This window comes from Pipistrellus kuhlii, unplaced genomic scaffold (genome assembly GCF_014108245.1).
Source record: "Pipistrellus kuhlii isolate mPipKuh1 unplaced genomic scaffold, mPipKuh1.p scaffold_m20_p_18, whole genome shotgun sequence".
In the NCBI taxonomy this organism is placed as follows: domain Eukaryota; kingdom Metazoa; phylum Chordata; class Mammalia; order Chiroptera; family Vespertilionidae; genus Pipistrellus; species Pipistrellus kuhlii.
Window position 1 is genome coordinate 912,603 of NW_023425493.1, and position 16,000 is coordinate 928,602.

Genomic DNA, 16,000 nt, shown 5'->3' on the forward strand with positions numbered 1-16,000 from the left:
AGGGCTCCCAGACTGTGAGGGGGAGCAGGCTGGGCTGAGGGACCCCCCCCCCCCCAGTGCACAAATTTTGTGCACCCGGCCTCTAGTTATTAATAACGAACTACAAGAGAGAGGGGTAATATGCAAATTATTATAGTCGGGACACCGTAATAGTCATGACCGGCTCAGGAGGAGGTTGCACACACAGATGGGTGGAGGGGGGGGGGGTTCAGTAGTGACTGATTACTATAATCATGTTGCATTCATTTCCCTTAGATGCCTACGCACAGGTGTACCATTTCTCCCCACTAATACTAGCAGCGAATATTTTAGCTGATTGCCATGTCATTCGTCTTGAACTGGCTTATTTGGTGTGCCCAACAGGAAATATTTCACTTTCGGAGAACAAGAAAAATAGGTTTATTTGCATTTATTTGTGCATTTACTCAGTGTCTGATGAGTTAATGTTCAAGAAAATATTAATTTTTATTAAAATGTTATTTTATGTTAACAATTACTCATTCATTTCAGCCCTTTGTATTCAGCATGTCTCTATCGAAATGGACCTACGTTTCTATAAAAATTGCAGCTTTTGTTTTCTTGGTGGCCACATAAGCTTAAACCTTGTTTACTTGGCCCGTGCTGGCCTTTGAGCTGACCTGCTTGATGTAGAGGGTCTGGCCCGGAGTGAGGCAGAGCCGGAAGCAGAGACTGGGTGGCTCACAGCGTCCCAGGAGGCGGGACATTGTGGTGGAAGAGCTGCCGGATCGTGGGTCGCAGTCAGGGTCCCCACCCTGGCTCCGCGTTCGTGGCAGTGTGAGGGGCCGGCGGGCCCACATACTGGCTTTCTCATCTGTGACTGGGCTGAGGCCTGGCTCCCAGAGGGCTGTGAGGGTAGAGGAGATGGTGTACGTGAGGCCCTGATTTTGTTCCCAACCGGGACCCAGTCCAGTTGCCCACAGACAGTTAAAGTAACAAACTGCTGATGTGTTAGTCACTGTAACCAATCACTGACGCTCAGCGCGTTACCCGCAGCCACTGTCAGTGAACCGGGAGCAGCCTGGTCCCTTCCAAGCTTCCAGCCGCTGTCACTGCGGCCACGTCATCTGAAGGCCTGACGGAGCTGGCACAGGCCACTCCCGGTCGCTCCCAGGGCTGGCGTGTGGGTGCCGGCCACCTGCTGGCCAGGCTCTCCTCTCCAGAGCCAGGGCCTGTCCCCTGGGCCGCTTGGCTGTCCTCACAGCCCAGTGTCCACGGCCTGGAGTGGAATCTGCAGCCCATTCATCACCTCGCCTTGAAAATCACCACGACTGCCCTATCCTACTGGCCACAGGGGCCAGCCCCGGGTCACCGGGGAGGGGCGCTCACGAGCACCCTGCCAGAGCCCGGCTGACACCCTGTGGCACGGGCGAGGGTCTCTCTGGGCCGTTGTGCCAGGGTGTCATGTCCCGCTAACTTCCCGCGTCTTGCTTTGGAGTGGGTATTGCCCCAGTCCCTCCTGGCTCCTCAGGGCAGACAGAGGCGCCAGGGTCTCCCGGAGTTCGGAGACGGCAGTTACAATGAGCCGGCAGTGATCCCACCGCTGAGTGAGCTCCAAGGCGGCTGCCTGCCTCTCCAGGGTTTTGAAATAGACGGGATGTGGGGATGTGTTAATGACAGCACATCACCGTCAGTTCCCGCCCGGCAGCGCGTGCCACATGACTGTGTGAGGAGGAGGTGATCGCAGGCAGGCGGCTCCCTCGGCCCAGGCAGGAGGCGGGGCCGGAGGCTGCCCGGGAAGCCTGGTCTGGACCCCCAGCCGCCCATCACACCCTCTGAGCGGCTGGTGCCCAAGGCTCAGGGCGGGACAGACCAGGCTCCTGACCCGGCTGGGCGCGTCACTCTGGACATCTTCCCAGTTCGAGCACGCGGCCTGCTCCCACAGGTGCTGAGGAAGCCGTGACATGTCACTGGTGCGGAGGAAGCCGTGACATGTCACCGTTCCTTTTTGTTTTTTTAAAATCCTCACCTGAGGATATTTTCCCGGTGATTTTTTATAAGAGTGGAAGAGAGAGGGAAAGAGAGACACATCAATTAGTTGCCTCATGCACAAGTCCTGCCCAGGGCCCGGTGAGGGAAAAAGCCTGCAAGCAAGGTACCTGCCCTTGATGGATCAAATCCAGAACCCTTTGGTCCACAGGCCGACACCCTATCCACTACGCCACACCGGCTGGGCTCATTGGTCTTACTTCCTGATAACACTAAGGTCTATCTGCCCTGCCCCTCATCAGACTTCCTCCTGCTCCAGGCCACTCACACGCATCCAACCAGGGTGCCCACGCATGCTGACACTCGTTTCTTCCTGCCCAGACTCGCTGGCCCTCCTTTCCATTCTAGTACCCCGCTCCCCTGTTGCCCAAGCCGGACACCCAGTGGTACCACGTGGGAGGGTGTGGGTGGGGCCTGAGTGCCCAGCCATCTCACCTGCCAGGTGCCAGCTAGTGGTCTTGCTACGTGATGGCTCATTTCTTCTGTGAAGGTGGGTAATGACAGGAACAACCCGAGAGGGCGGCTGGGAGGAGCAAATGCCATCGTTCATGCCTGGCATACAGCAAGAGCCCAATAAATGCCCCAAGAACCACTGGGCTCTTCGGAGTCTGACTCCTAAGCATCTATTCTTTCCATGGGCCACCCCGGCCCTGCCCCGTCACTGCTCAGCTGGCAGGTGACTCTGGGCACTCTCTGTAGCCAGAGGGAGGTCTCCAAGATGCAGATGTGGGTGATGCCCCCTGCTCAGCCCTGCCCTGCTCTTGGGATCTGGGCAGAGGCCTCCAGGCTGCCCCCGCTGCCCCTCTAGCTTCCTTCCCTTCTGACCCACCAACTGAGTCTGCTCTTCCCTGAGCAGGCTCAGGCTCACCGGACCAGGCGCCGTTGGGGTGGGTCAGTGGGCGCCTGCCCGGAGAGGCCGTAAGCTCATTGCTGTTGTGGAGACCGACAGCTGCTTCTGGGCGCAGCCCACACAGAAAGCCACCTGGAGGCAGGTGTTCCAGAAGGCTCCCCCTCCTGCTCTGCCCCTTCCCCTCCCACAGTGCCTCACCACCCAGCACGCGGTGCTGTTTCCTCATCGACGACGCCCTGTCTCTCCTCCCACAGGACGGCACTTCCCAGCGGGATGTGGTTTGCTGGTTCGGTTCACGGAGCAGTCCCAGCACCGAGGCAAGAGCCTGGCAGCTGTGGTCACCTGGCCAGTGTCTGCGGAAAGAACCAGTCTTGGGAGAGGCCCGATCCTGGCTTCTCCCAGCAGCTCCAGCCCACTCTGCCCTCCCGCAGCTGGAGCACGCAGAGGCCTCGGCCTGGCCGATCTGAACCCCAGACTCCACGCCCTGGGCCGCGGGGTCAGGAACATGCTCTCAGCATGTGCACTGCCACGTGGGGCTCACAGAACCCAGCCTGCCCCCAGGGAACCAGCAGCTCCCGAGGCAGCGGGACCGGGAGCCTGGACGTGACCAGCGGTCCCAGGGCTGGGCCCCGACAGGCTAAGGTCGCATCTTGACTTAAGTTACGCCTCGACCCCCGAGCCCTAAGGTAGGACGACCTCAGGGCTGTCCTCAAGGCACGAAGAGCTGATTCGTCGCCCTGACCTCGCCTATGGCAATCGGGACCCTGGACCCAGAACTCACAGCGCCTGGTGGCTTTGCCCTCTGTAATTGGCACCGTGTCCCATCGGGAGTTTGGCACGTAAGCCTGAGCACGTTCTCCTGGGTGGCACCGTTCACGGGGAGACAGGCACGGAGCCTGGTGCTCGGCTCTGCTAGCTGGGTGACCAAACGCTTTCAGCTCCCTGACACAATGCGAGTGGGGCAAATAATGGGGCATTTTGAAAACATCGGTAAAAACAATGAAATGAAAAATGAAACATTAAGAAAAGGTCAATCTTCCCTCTGCAGCTTCCCCAGGATGGCCGTGTCTGATGGAAATGTGGGCTTTGTGTGTGTGTGTGTGGGGAGGGGGGGGGCGGTGGGCAGCTGGCAGGGCGCCTGGCCTGCCTGTCAGAGGAGACGGAGAGCCAGCGCCTCCTCCCCAGGGAGAGGCTGGGCCCCCGCCAGGGCTCCCGGGCCGGCGTGGGCTCGGGACAGAGCAGGTGAGTCCTGCAGGAGGAGCGGTGAGTCCTGCAGGAGGAGCGGGTGAGTGAGTCCTTCAGGAGGAGCGGGTGAGTCCTGCAGGAGGAGCGGGTGAGTGAGTCCTGCAGGAGGAGCGGGTGAGTGAGTCCTGCAGGAGGAGCGGTGAGTCCTGCAGGAGGAGCGGTGAGTCCTGCAGGAGGAGCGGGTGGGTGAGTCCTGCAGGAGGAGCGGGTGAGTGAGTCCTGCAGGAGGAGCGGGTGAGTCCTGCAGGAGGAGCGGGTGAGTGAGTCCTGCAGGAGGAGCGGTGAGTCCTGCAGGAGGAGCGGGTGAGTGAGTCCTGCAGGAGGAGCGGGTGAGTGAGTCCTGCAGGAGGAGCAGTGAGTCCTGCAGGAGGAGCGGGTGAGTGAGTCCTGCAGGAGGAGCGGGTGAGTGAGTCCTGCAGGAGGAGCAGTGAGTCCTGCAGGAGGAGCGGGTGAGTGAGTCCTGCAGGAGGAGCAGTGAGTCCTGCAGGAGGAGCGGGTGGGTCAGTCCTGCAGGAGGAGCGGGTGAGTGAGTCCTGCAGGAGGAGCGGGTGGGTCAGTCCTGCAGGAGGAGCGGGTGAGTGAGTCCTGCAGGAGGAGCGGTGAGTGAGTCCTGCAGGAGGAGCGGTGAGTCCTGCAGGAGGAGCGGTGAGTCCTGCAGGGGGGGCGGGTGAGTGAGTCCTGCAGGAGGAGCGGGTGAGTGAGTCCTGCAGGAGGAGCGGTGAGTCCTGCAGGAGGAGCGGTGAGTCCTGCAGGAGGAGCGGGTGAGTGAGTCCTGCAGGAGGAGCGGGTGAGTCCTGCAGGAGGAGCGGTGAGTGAGTCCTGCAGGAGGAGCGGGTGGGTCAGTCCTGCAGGAGGAGCGGGTGAGTGAGTCCTGCAGGAGGAGCGGGTGGGTCAGTCCTGCAGGAGGAGCGGGTGAGTGAGTCCTGCAGGAGGAGCGGGTGGGTCAGTCCTGCAGGAGGAGCGGGTGAGTGAGTCCTGCAGGAGGAGCGGTGAGTGAGTCCTGCAGGAGGAGCGGTGAGTCCTGCAGGAGGAGCGGTGAGTCCTGCAGGGGGAGCGGGTGAGTGAGTCCTGCAGGAGGAGCGGGTGAGTGAGTCCTGCAGGAGGAGCAGGTGAGTGAGTCCTGCAGGAGGAGCGGTGAGTCCTGCAGGAGGAGCGGTGAGTCCTGCAGGAGGAGCGGGTGAGTGAGTCCTGCAGGAGGAGCGGGTGAGTGAGTCCTGCAGGAGGAGTGGTGAGTCCTGCAGGAGGAGCGGTGAGTCCTGCAGGAGGAGCGGGTGAGTCCTGCAGGAGGAGCGGGTGAGTCCTGCAGGAGGAGCGGTGAGTCGTGCAGGAGGAGCGGTGAGTCCTGCAGGAGGAGCGGGTGAGTGAGTCCTGCAGGAGGAGCGGGTGAGTGAGTCTTGTAGGAGGAGCGGTGAGTCCTGCAGGAGGAGCGGGTGAGTGAGTCCTGCAGGAGGAGCGGGTGAGTGAGTCCTGCAGGAGGAGCGGTGAGTCCTGCAGGAGGAGCGGTGAGTCCTGCAGGAGGAGCGGGTGAGTCCTGCAGGAGGAGCGGGTGAGTGAGTCCTGCAGGAGGAGCGGTGAGTCCTGCAGGAGGAGCGGTGAGTCCTGCAGGAGGAGCGGTGAGTCCTGCAGGAGGAGCGGGTGAGTGAGTCCTGCAGGAGGAGCGGGTGAGTGAGTCCTGCAGGAGGAGCGGTGAGTCCTGCAGGAGGAGCGGTGAGTCCTGCAGGAGGAGCGGGTGAGTGAGTCCTGCAGGAGGAGCGGGTGAGTGAGTCCTGCAGGAGGAGCGGGTAAGTGAGTCCTGCAGGAGGAGCGGGTGAGTGAGTCCTGCAGGAGGAGCGGGTGAGTGAGTCCTGCAGGAGGAGCGGGTGAGTGAGTCCTGCAGGAGGAGCGGGTAAGTGAGTCCTGCAGGAGGAGCGGGTGAGTGAGTCCTGCAGGAGGAGCGGGTAAGTGAGTCCTGCAGGGGGAGCGGGTGAGTGAGTCCTGCAGGAAGAGCGGGTGAGTGAGTCCTGCAGGAGGAGCGGGTGGGTGAGTCCTGCAGGAGGAGCGGGTGAGTGAGTCTTGTAGGAGGAGCGGTGAGTCCTGCAGGAGGAGCGGTGAGTCCTGCAGGAGGAGCGGGTGAGTGAGTTCTGCAGGAGGAGCGGTGAGTCCTGCAGGAGGAGCGGGGCTCTTGGTCACCAGGTGGGAGGCTGAGGCTTTGCGACATACACGGGAGGAGGGCGTCTCCACACGCGGGCGGGTTCTGGAAGGGCCCGCACGCCGCCCTCGGCATCGCTGTGCTTGGGAGCAGTGACTGGGCCGCGTGTGGGGCCCGGAGGGGGCAGCGCGGACCTGGAGGCCTCCTCCCAGCCGGGCAGGGGAGGCAGGACCGGCGCTGTGACTCTGGACCGGGTTCGGAGAAATTGGGGGGTGTGCTGAGGGGCCTCCGGGAAGGCTCACTGAGCTCTCTGCTGACAGGATCCAGCTAGAGCGGTGGGAAGAGTGACCACGGGTGGCCCCAGCTGTTGGCAGGAGCGTTCGTTTCTTCACACACACAGCGTGTTGTCTTTCTTCCCCCAGATCAGTGTGGAGCAGTGTGGAGATAGAGCAGATATGTCTAAATATAGGTCAGTTTGCTTTTTCAAATGAATCCCACTCTTGTTTCGTTTTCCCAGCCATGCCAGTTTAACGTGGAATGTACAAGCTATTTTTTAGATTTTTATTTCTTTATTGATTTGAGAGAGAGAATATGAATTACTGACCCTCAGCCCTCTAAAAACTGACCCCACCAAAGGGTCACCTCTCTTGTGAAAGTAGCCAAGACAGGTTTGAGTAGAAGTCCGGAGCGAGAACGCCTGCTCCCTGGGCACAGACACTCCCCGGGCGGGCCGGGCCAGCGGAGGGAGGGCAAGGGGAGGACAGAGCGGGCGCGGCTCTGCTGGCGGGCGCCTGGCGCCACGGGGCCACGTCGTCAGCTTCAGAGCCACGTCCATCCCAACTCCACGTCCACTCCTCACCAACCATTAAAAACCAGCTCTGCCGGGACCGGTTTGGCTCAGTGGATAGAGCGTCGGCCTGTGGACTGAAAGGTCCCGGGTTCGATTCCGGTCAAGGGCATGTACCTTGGTTGCAGGCACATCCCCAGTAGGGGGAGTGCAAGAGGCATCTGATCGATGATTCTCTCTCATTGATGTTTCTAACTCTCTATCCCTCTCTCTTCCTCTCTGTGAAAAATCAATAAAATATATTAAAAAAATAAAAAATAAAACAAAAATAAAAACCAGCTCTGACGTCGGCCTGGGGACCGAAGCGTCCCTGGTGCGATGCCAGTCAAGGGCATGTACCTCGGTTGTAGGCTCTTCCCCAGCCCAGCCCTGGTCGGGGGTGTAGGACTGGCCCCCAATAGATGTGTTTCTCTCACAATGGTATTTCTCTCTGTCTTCCCCTCTCTTTTCCACTCTCCCTAAAAATCAGTGGAAACATATCCTCCGGTGAAGGTTAACAAGAACAAAACGCAGCTCTGAGGGAGAGAGGGCAGCACCCCAGACCCTTAACTGCCTTCGGGGCTCAGTCTCCCCCAGACACCTTGTTCTGGTCACGTGGCAAGCGTGAAGCAGAGGACAGCCCTTCGCAAAGGGGAAGGAGAGCCGTCAGCTGGTGTGCCGGGTGGCGGGGAGGGGCGGAAGGGCCGAGTTGACTCTCTGACTCTCTGGAATGTTCTCCTTCCCCACGAGCACGGGCGAAGGCACAGAGGAGGCTGGCGAGGGCCGCTGGCCACACAGGGTCCCTGCATCTGCCCCGCGTCCCCACGGCCTCCCAGGAAACCCGGCACTGCGACTTTAAGGCCAAAGTAAACAGGAGAGAGACGTTGTTGTCGAATACACACTGTATTTAACTTTTTATAATCCCAGAGAACTGAAATGCAACATCTGTTAGCAGTGATGTAACATCCGAAGACTGACGATGCAGAGTTTCCGAAAGGAAGTCATTGTAAGGCACTCGCAGGGCCAGCCCGTCGCTTCCTCCGAGGGCTTTCTCCAAACTCCGCTCCGCCCGGCCGCACCCCTGCGCCTGCTTCTCCCTCTCCCTGTCCCGACCCGAGAACCAGCCCAGTCCCATTGGAAGACAGAGGAAGATGGCGCATTGGGGGAGGAGACCACAGAGGGGGCACAGGAGTGAGCTCATGACACGGTGACAGCCGAGAGAGGGGAGCAGGAGGGACGGAAAGGGGGGACCCGCTGCCCGGGGTGGGGGTGGGAGGTGGGCTCCGGATCAGCTGGTCCCTTTGATTTTCCTCCGTGTTGAACGCTGTTCTCCGTGTTCTCGCCCCAGGGAAGGTGTGTGCAGGTGGCTAGCTTGTGCTCAGGCACAGGCCGGCGCAGGGACAGCATGACTGGAGCTCTCACAGGCCCGGTAAAAAGGGCCCCCCTTCCTGGCCCACGACATGCCCTAACCCCACCGTGACAGCCGCTCCTCTGGGCCAGGCATCGTCTGTGATCACTGTTAAACCGTAACTGTCCCCCGGGGGAGGGCACTCAACTCCTCCACGCACAGACCGAACTGCCCATCACCCGTCAGGGCGGCCCTGCGCGCGGGGACACGGGGCAGGACATGCGGACCCTGGGGGAGGACATTCCCCCTGGGGAGAAGGTGGCCGGGCAGCTGGTGGTGGTGGGAACTAGAGTTACGGGCCTGGAGTTACTCAGATGGGGAGGTCAGGTAGCAAAGCAACTTGTCCCACATCACAGTGCGCTAGGGTGTGTGTGTGTGTGTGTGTGTGTGTGAACAGTGTGCATAGATCACAACATTCTGTGTGTACATGTAATATGGAACTCGCTTGCACACCTCTGTGGTGATGGTTTGAACATGGCATCTGCACGTGCACACACACAAACTCACACACTCACACACACACACACACTCACACTCTCACACACACACACTTACACACACCCACACACTCACTCACACACACACACACACTCACATACTCACACACTCACACTCACTCTCACACAGGCTCACACACACTCACACACTCACACACACACACACTCACATACACACACACACACACTCACACACTCACACTTACACTCACACTCACACTTACACACACCCACACACTCACTCACACACACACACACTCACATACTCACACACTCACACTCACTCTCACACACACTCACACACTCACACACACACACTCACACACACACACACACACACACACACACACACACATACTCACACTCAGAGTGGCGATCTTGTGTGAACGGGAGGCCTCTTCTCGGCCACCTGGGTTTGGATGCTGCCCTCTCGCTGGGGAAGGCTGGCGTGGGGCAGTGTGATCCTCCCTCTGTCACAGGAGACCCTCATTCAATCCAGGTGGCTCTGCAGAGTGGGCAAGGTTTGGGTTGTACAGGCTGGATGGGCCCCGGCCAGTGCTGCTCAGTGGTTGAGCACCGACCTGTGAACTAGGAAGTCACTGTTCCATTCCCAGTCAGGGCACATACCAGGGTTGTGGGCTCAGTCTCCGAAGGTGGGTGGGCTGAAGGGCAGATCAGTGATTCTCTCTTGTCATTGATGTTTCTATTTCTCTCTCCCTCTCCCTTCCTCTCTGACATCAATAAATAAATAAATAAACAAATAAATAAATAAATAAATAAACAAATAATAAAAAAAAAAGCTGGAAGGGCCTTCTCACCAGGATGAGGATTTGGAGATGTGATGTCACCGAAGTGCCCTCTCACCTGTGGCTTTGGGGGCCTAGGGAGGTGCAGGTGGAAAGAGAATCTGGCAAAGGGCAGCCTCTGCTCCCAGTGAGGCTGGCAGCTTTTGTCCAAGAGCCGTCCCAAGCTGGGCTCGGCACCAGGCTCAGGGGACAGTGCTGGGACCTGCCCCTGCTCAGGGACCAGCTGACCTGCTGCGGGGCGGTGGGGGGGGGGAGGGGAAAGGGGGGGGAGGTAGGGGAAAGAGTCAGGGTGGCCGATCTGCTGGCGGGGGGGGTGCTAGGGGAGAGGCTGAGGAATGGGAGGAAACCACTGTCATTTCTCAGTGGCCTCTCCCATTCTGGGAGCCGAGAAAGCTGGGGAATGAGGGTGTGGGAGGTGAGGGGGGAAAGCAGACGTTGGAGGCCCGCTCAGCCGCCCCCCCCCCCCAGACCCTCAGGGTCTCCTTTAAACGCCGGTGCCAGGCTGCACCACCGAGACCCGGGTGCGGGAGGGGCCCGGCCCGGTCTGAGGTGAGGCGGCCTTAGAGGGTGGCGCCGGGACGGGAGCAGCTCCGTTCTGAGTCGGGCAGCGGGGACCTGAGTGCCAGCCCGCGGGCACGTGGGGGGAGGGGAGGCCTGTGCCCGGAGGGGGACGGTCCTGGGGCTGCTGGTTAGACAGCCAGGCTTCTGCAATGGGTGTGGCCTCCCAGCCGCCCAGCTGGTGGTTTCTAACCCATTTCTGGCTGAAAGTCTGGTTGGGGTGTGGGCGTTTGGACTCAGGGAGAGAATTTCCCCCCAAGTTCTGTGGCTTCAAAGTGGAATAACTTACTGTGCTATCTGGGGCCAAGAAGGCGAATTCTGGGGCTGGACCTTCCGCTGTGTAATGAGTACTAATTCCATAAATGAAGCAGTGAGCAGGCCAGGGAACAAACCAGGGAGTGAGACATTGCACGCCTCCTGGGCCCTCTTAGGGTGGTCCTCCCCTTGCCCCTTGACCTGGCGGCAAACACGTTGCCCTTGGCTACTGCAGGCATCCAGCCTGGCTGTGCGGAGAAGCAAGATGCTTTGACCCCGGCTCTCCAAGGTCAGAGACATCTCCAGAGTATTGACATTGGCCAACCGCATGGAAGGAGGGTGGGAGGGAAGGCAGGGCTTGGGGACCAGGGCTGGGTTACCCCAGGTAACCGAAGGCCAGGCTGAGCAGCCTTCACCCCTGGGCAGCTTCATAAGAGAGTTGGGAAGGACTTGAGACCTGGATGGACCCAACCCTTACACACGGAAACATACAGCGGGCACAGCCCCCTCAACACACCTCCCCAGGAGCCAACCGCAGCCCTGCCAGTGGGGAGGTGCCCGGCCCATGGTGGGTGAGAGGGACAGGCCACTGGGTGGGAGGGTGGCAAGGAGACAAGCAGGATGGCTGGTAAGGTTTATGGGAAACCAGCTGTCCACGGCTTCAGCTTGGGAGCCACCAGCCACGCTCAGTCCCTCCTCGGTCTGCCACGTGGCTCTGCTGGCTGGGTGTGCCATGCCTCGTCCTCCGAGGTGACCTGCGTATGGACAGGGAAACATGTGAGTAGAACGGGCATTAAGACAGAGGCCAAAGAAAGTCATTCCTTAGAAGCAGATCTGAGTACCATGAATAGATATCAAGAGGACAATGAACCTGAAGTTTTATGCAAAACTATGGGTAATTATTCACACACCCATTAGTAACGGCGGTCTGCGGCCTCTATGTGGTTCTTTAAAAAGTGATGAAAAGCTAACGTGGTGTGAAGGGATTACAGGTTGTCTGTAGGTACAACCCAGCAGCTGGGCGCAAAGGAGCGACAGAAACGGCGGGCGGGTCAGACCCACAGTCCGCTCTCAGCATCTGGGTCCCGAGGAGCCGGCAGGAATCGCTGGGTTGGGAGGACGGGGCCTGCTGGGGTTTCTGCGCGTGGGCGCACCTGCCACGGGCCGGCTGCTCGATTGAGACTACACTACTCCACCTGAAGTTGTCCGCCAGGTTGCCTTTGAAAAGAAAACCTGTTTCCACTGTCTTTTCTGCGGGCACTTGTCCGCGTGGCTCTGTGTGGCAGCCGTGGTCCCGGAGCCGTGGGCACCTGACGTTTACAAACACAGACAGGAGCTCTGAGAGCCCGGCTCCGCCCGTCTCCCCGATGGGCTCCTGTGCGTGTGTCTCTGGTCTGGTACACCGGCTGCTCTTGCGGGGCTGCCGCAGGCACAGCGGGGTCTGGGCCTACGTGTGAACACGGCTGCGCTTTCCGATTCCCTGCGTGGCTTCAGCCGAGGAAGAACATGCCGGTTCACAGGCAGGTGGTCACTAACCTTGTGGCCATGGTTGGCAGTTTGCAGACCCCCCATCGCCATGCCAGCGGGACTTAGGAGCCTAGAGGCCGCTCTGGAGACTTTCCGCAGGGGAATGGCTGCCACGCTCCGGGGCGGCGAATGCCAGTCCCCTCCTCCCTCAGCGACTGGTCAGAGGCACCGACGGCCTGGCTCTGCCGGCCAGTGGGATCTTGCCCGGCCCAGAATGGCAGAATGCTGGGTGACAGGTGCGATGTGGCCCGGGTGTGCGGAGGCCTGCAATGACCTCAGTCTGCCTGCTGCTGCTCAGGGACTGGGAGAGAAGCCCGTGTGCAGAATCGCAGCATCACAATGGGCTCAAGGTAACCGTCACCTTCTCTGCCGTGCCCTCCCTATGATATTATGTAATAGGTTTACAACTCAATAGGTGCCTTGGCTTAGCCTAATTTTTGCACAAAAAATCGGTTAGCTGCACGGGGTGGGTGGGGGTGGGGGGGAGAGTGTCTGTGCATCAGTTTCCCCCAAGGCGAGGCAAAGCCGTGAACCTTGAAGGGGGGGTGGGGGTGAAAGCACCTCGAACAGGCCCCTTCCCACCTGACAGTGGGGACGGGAGAAGACCTGTGTGAGACGGTTGAGTGTGGCCGCAGATATTTTTGAATCGGAGGAGTTTACAGCTGCTTATTCTCTCACAACAGATCCGCTTTCCCTTCCGAGGAAGGTGACCGAAGACGGCCTTGGCCTTTGGTTTCCTAAGTGGTTTCCAGGAACAGGTGTTTGATGGCAGGATTGGAGGAAATGCTTCCGGTCAGACAGTTGCCGGGGTCTTTACTCCCTGGTGCATGCGCCTGTGTGTGTGTGTGTGTGTGTGTGTGTGCATTGTGTGTAAACGGTTCATGTGTGTGCATGTGAGCATATGTGTGTGTGCTTGTGCATGTGAGCATATGTGCACGTGTGAGTGTGAGCATGTACACTGCACACTAGGGTGGGGTAGAGCCTCGCCCCTCGTTACAAATGCACACGCAGGTCCTCCTTTCTGCCCGTTAATTAGAAGTAACAGCTGCCTCACTGGCCTCTTGCTTTCAAAGCCCTGCTCAATGGGGCAGTTCTCAATGGGAGGCGAGTGACCACCTTCCTGCTGTCTTCCCAGGGCGTCTGTGTGGCCTCTAGCTGGATGGGAGGGTGGAGTGATGGGGGAGAGCCGATGGGGAGGTAGCCCAGTGCCTGTGAGTGGATGTGGCTACAGGTTTTCCCAGTGCCTCCTCGGAGGAGCACAGCACGATAGTGCTCTTGTCCCTGCCCTCCCTCGCTGAGTCCCCTCACCACAGCCGATGCGCTGGATAGAGAGGGCTCAGGGAGCACGTGCCTGGGGCATGTCCTGTGCTGTGTGCTCGCAAAGCTTCCTGCGGGCTTTGTGGCCTGCGGCATCATGGCCTGTGGGCACCGTGACCCGTGGCCTGTGGGCATAGTGGCATGTGGGCAGGGACTCTGCCTAGGCTGACACGTGGCAGACATTGCATGAACACTGTTTGAGAGGATGGGTGTGTAGAGGGATCTCATCCATTCTCCTTGAGAAGAAAACAGTGCATAGACGTTGGCAGGAAGCAGGGATGGGTGAGACGAGTCTGGGGTCCAGGGCGGACATTAGGGGCTCACTCAGCGCAGGTGCGTGCACCACACAACCCAATCGGTAATGCTCCCTCCCAGCCGAGGCCTGTGGCATCGGATCCTGTAGGGACAGACATGCCAGGGGAGGGCCACAGAAAGGGAGGGAGGTAGATAGGTGTACATATGTATGTATCATCTATATATCTATCCGTCTATCAACTCTGTATCTATCATCTATCTATCTGCCTATCCACCCGTCATCTCTCTATCTTACTTTCCTCTCTGTTTCTCTTGCCCGAGCCCATGGCGGCGCTGTCCCTGCTGGCTTCCTTAGTCGGTGTAAACGAGGCGAATGGGGCTGGGACTTCCGGTGTGGCCTCTTCCCTTCCCAGCAGGCCTCCCAGAGCTGCTGCGGCACATGCAGCGGCCCTTCCTTTTCTGACCGCCAGTGTCCAGGCCTCCCCAGCAGGAGTCTGAGGTGGCAGGAGCTCAAAGACGCCTCCCCCACGAGGCCAGGTTCACTGGCAGGGAAAGCGGGTTTCCCTAAGGTGGCTCTGGGCTTCCAAGGAGATGGGGCTGAGGGCCTGCCACTCGCCCCGGACCTGAGTCCACGGACGAGACCGTGCATGCAGGCAGCCCGTAGTCATCACCGCACTGTGTCTCCCGACTGTGGTGAGGGCCGGGCTGTATTAGCAGCTCGGTTCACAGAGGAGCCGAGGCCCAGAGGAATAAAGTGACTCAGTCAAAGTCAGGTTCACCAGCTGGTCCAGGTAACCCCAGGGCACACTGGCCTTTGGCTGCAGGGCACCTGAATGGGCCTCCCTTCTAATGTGGGGCAGGAGAGCAATCGGAAGCACAGAGCCCGGGGACCACGGAGAGCAGGGTCTGTCCTGTCCGGCTGCACCAGGGACCCATTGAGGCCGACCCCACAAAGGCCACCTTGTCCCGGTCCCCGCCAGTCAGCCCTGCCCGAGGAGTGGCAGTGGCTGGACAAGCACAGAGGGGCGTGTGCATGGAACTAGGGGAGAAGGTCCCCCGAGAGTGGGTAACGGGGTGGAAATAGGAGACAGAAGCTCAAGTCCTCGGAGCACCACTGATATTGGTGTGACCTCGGACAGGTCACTGGACCTGACTCCTCAGACCCCTCACCTGTGAAACGGGCTGCAGAGGGGATGACAGACGTTTGTGCCTGTGCCGTGCAAACCATGGCACACTAGCCAAGGGGAGTCTTCGCCATTCATAATGAGGACGGGGAGGGGAGGCCCACAACATTTCCATCTCAAACAGGAATGTTTGCTTCTCTACTTGAGAAGCAAAACCCTTGGTAAACTGTAAAGCACTGCCCACGGCGAGGGGATTGGTAGGAGGCTGACGTGAGTGATGGATGCCTCACTGAGCGGGAGTGCCTTCGCCCCAGGTGGTTCCTGTGCGGTGTCTGAGAACGGCCCCTGAGCGGCAACTCTCCTGCAGGGCCTCCACGGCAGCTGCCTTGGCAGGGAGACTGGCACCCGCCGTCCTCACAATCCCAAAGAGATGAATGGCAATGACGGGGTAAAAATATCCGTGTGCTCTGCGCTCGCTCGCTCTGCTCCGTTCTCTCAGGATCGTTGAGGCTTAATTAAAGAGCTCAGGCATTCATTGGGCTTTTGATTAATTTTTCTTTTCAGCCTGAAGAGTGTGAGTGTAGTGGGTCTGCGTGTGCGTGCGTGTTTGCATTTTCTCTGCAGCTCCGTTGGGAGCTGGCTCTGGCGGTGCTTCATTGTCCTCAGCGGTTCCATGTGCCGAGCAGAGCTGGGGAGGCCGTGGTTCATGCTGCCTCCGCCCGTGGGCTGCACCTGCCCCGTGGGCCGCTCCTGCCAGGATGAGGGACGCAGGGGGGGCCTCGCTCAGCTGGGGCCTCAGCTGCGTTGCTTGCTCTCTCCTCCTCCTGTGCTTCCGGTGCTTCAGGGATCCTGAGACTCCCGAGGGCAGATTGCTCCTCGCTAATTACCGGAGCTGCCGAGAGCTGCCCGGACAGCTCCCCCACTCTGCGCCCAGTGGGCACCTCCGGCCAGTCTCCCTGGGTTACCTGGTTCTCGGCATAGAAGACAGCGTTCGCTTATTTTTAACACATTCATTTTGTAGATCGGGCGAGGCCACATGGCTGTGGAGCAAATGACTGGCTTCTCCTTCGCTTCCCTCTCTTTTGTGCCCTCCTGGCAGGGAGCACCGCGGAGGCAGCTCAGGGCCTAGGCGAACAGGGGATTTGGAGCAAACGGCCCAGCTGGAACCTGCTCCTGACATTTTCTGTTTGTGTCAAT

The 16,000-nt window shown here is 59.6% G+C and overlaps 1 long non-coding RNA gene across 1 annotated transcript; it reads right to left on the bottom strand.

The window, feature by feature from the left end:
- Nucleotides 1-7,940: 7,940 nt before the first annotated feature.
- Nucleotides 7,941-10,033, bottom strand: LOC123652522. Its single transcript, XR_006741897.1, has 2 exons — nucleotides 9,304-10,033; nucleotides 7,941-8,974 (listed from the first exon to the last, which is right to left on the bottom strand). It is a non-coding gene; the product is annotated as an uncharacterized LOC123652522 (long non-coding RNA).
- Between the last annotated feature and the right edge of the window lie 5,967 nt (nucleotides 10,034-16,000).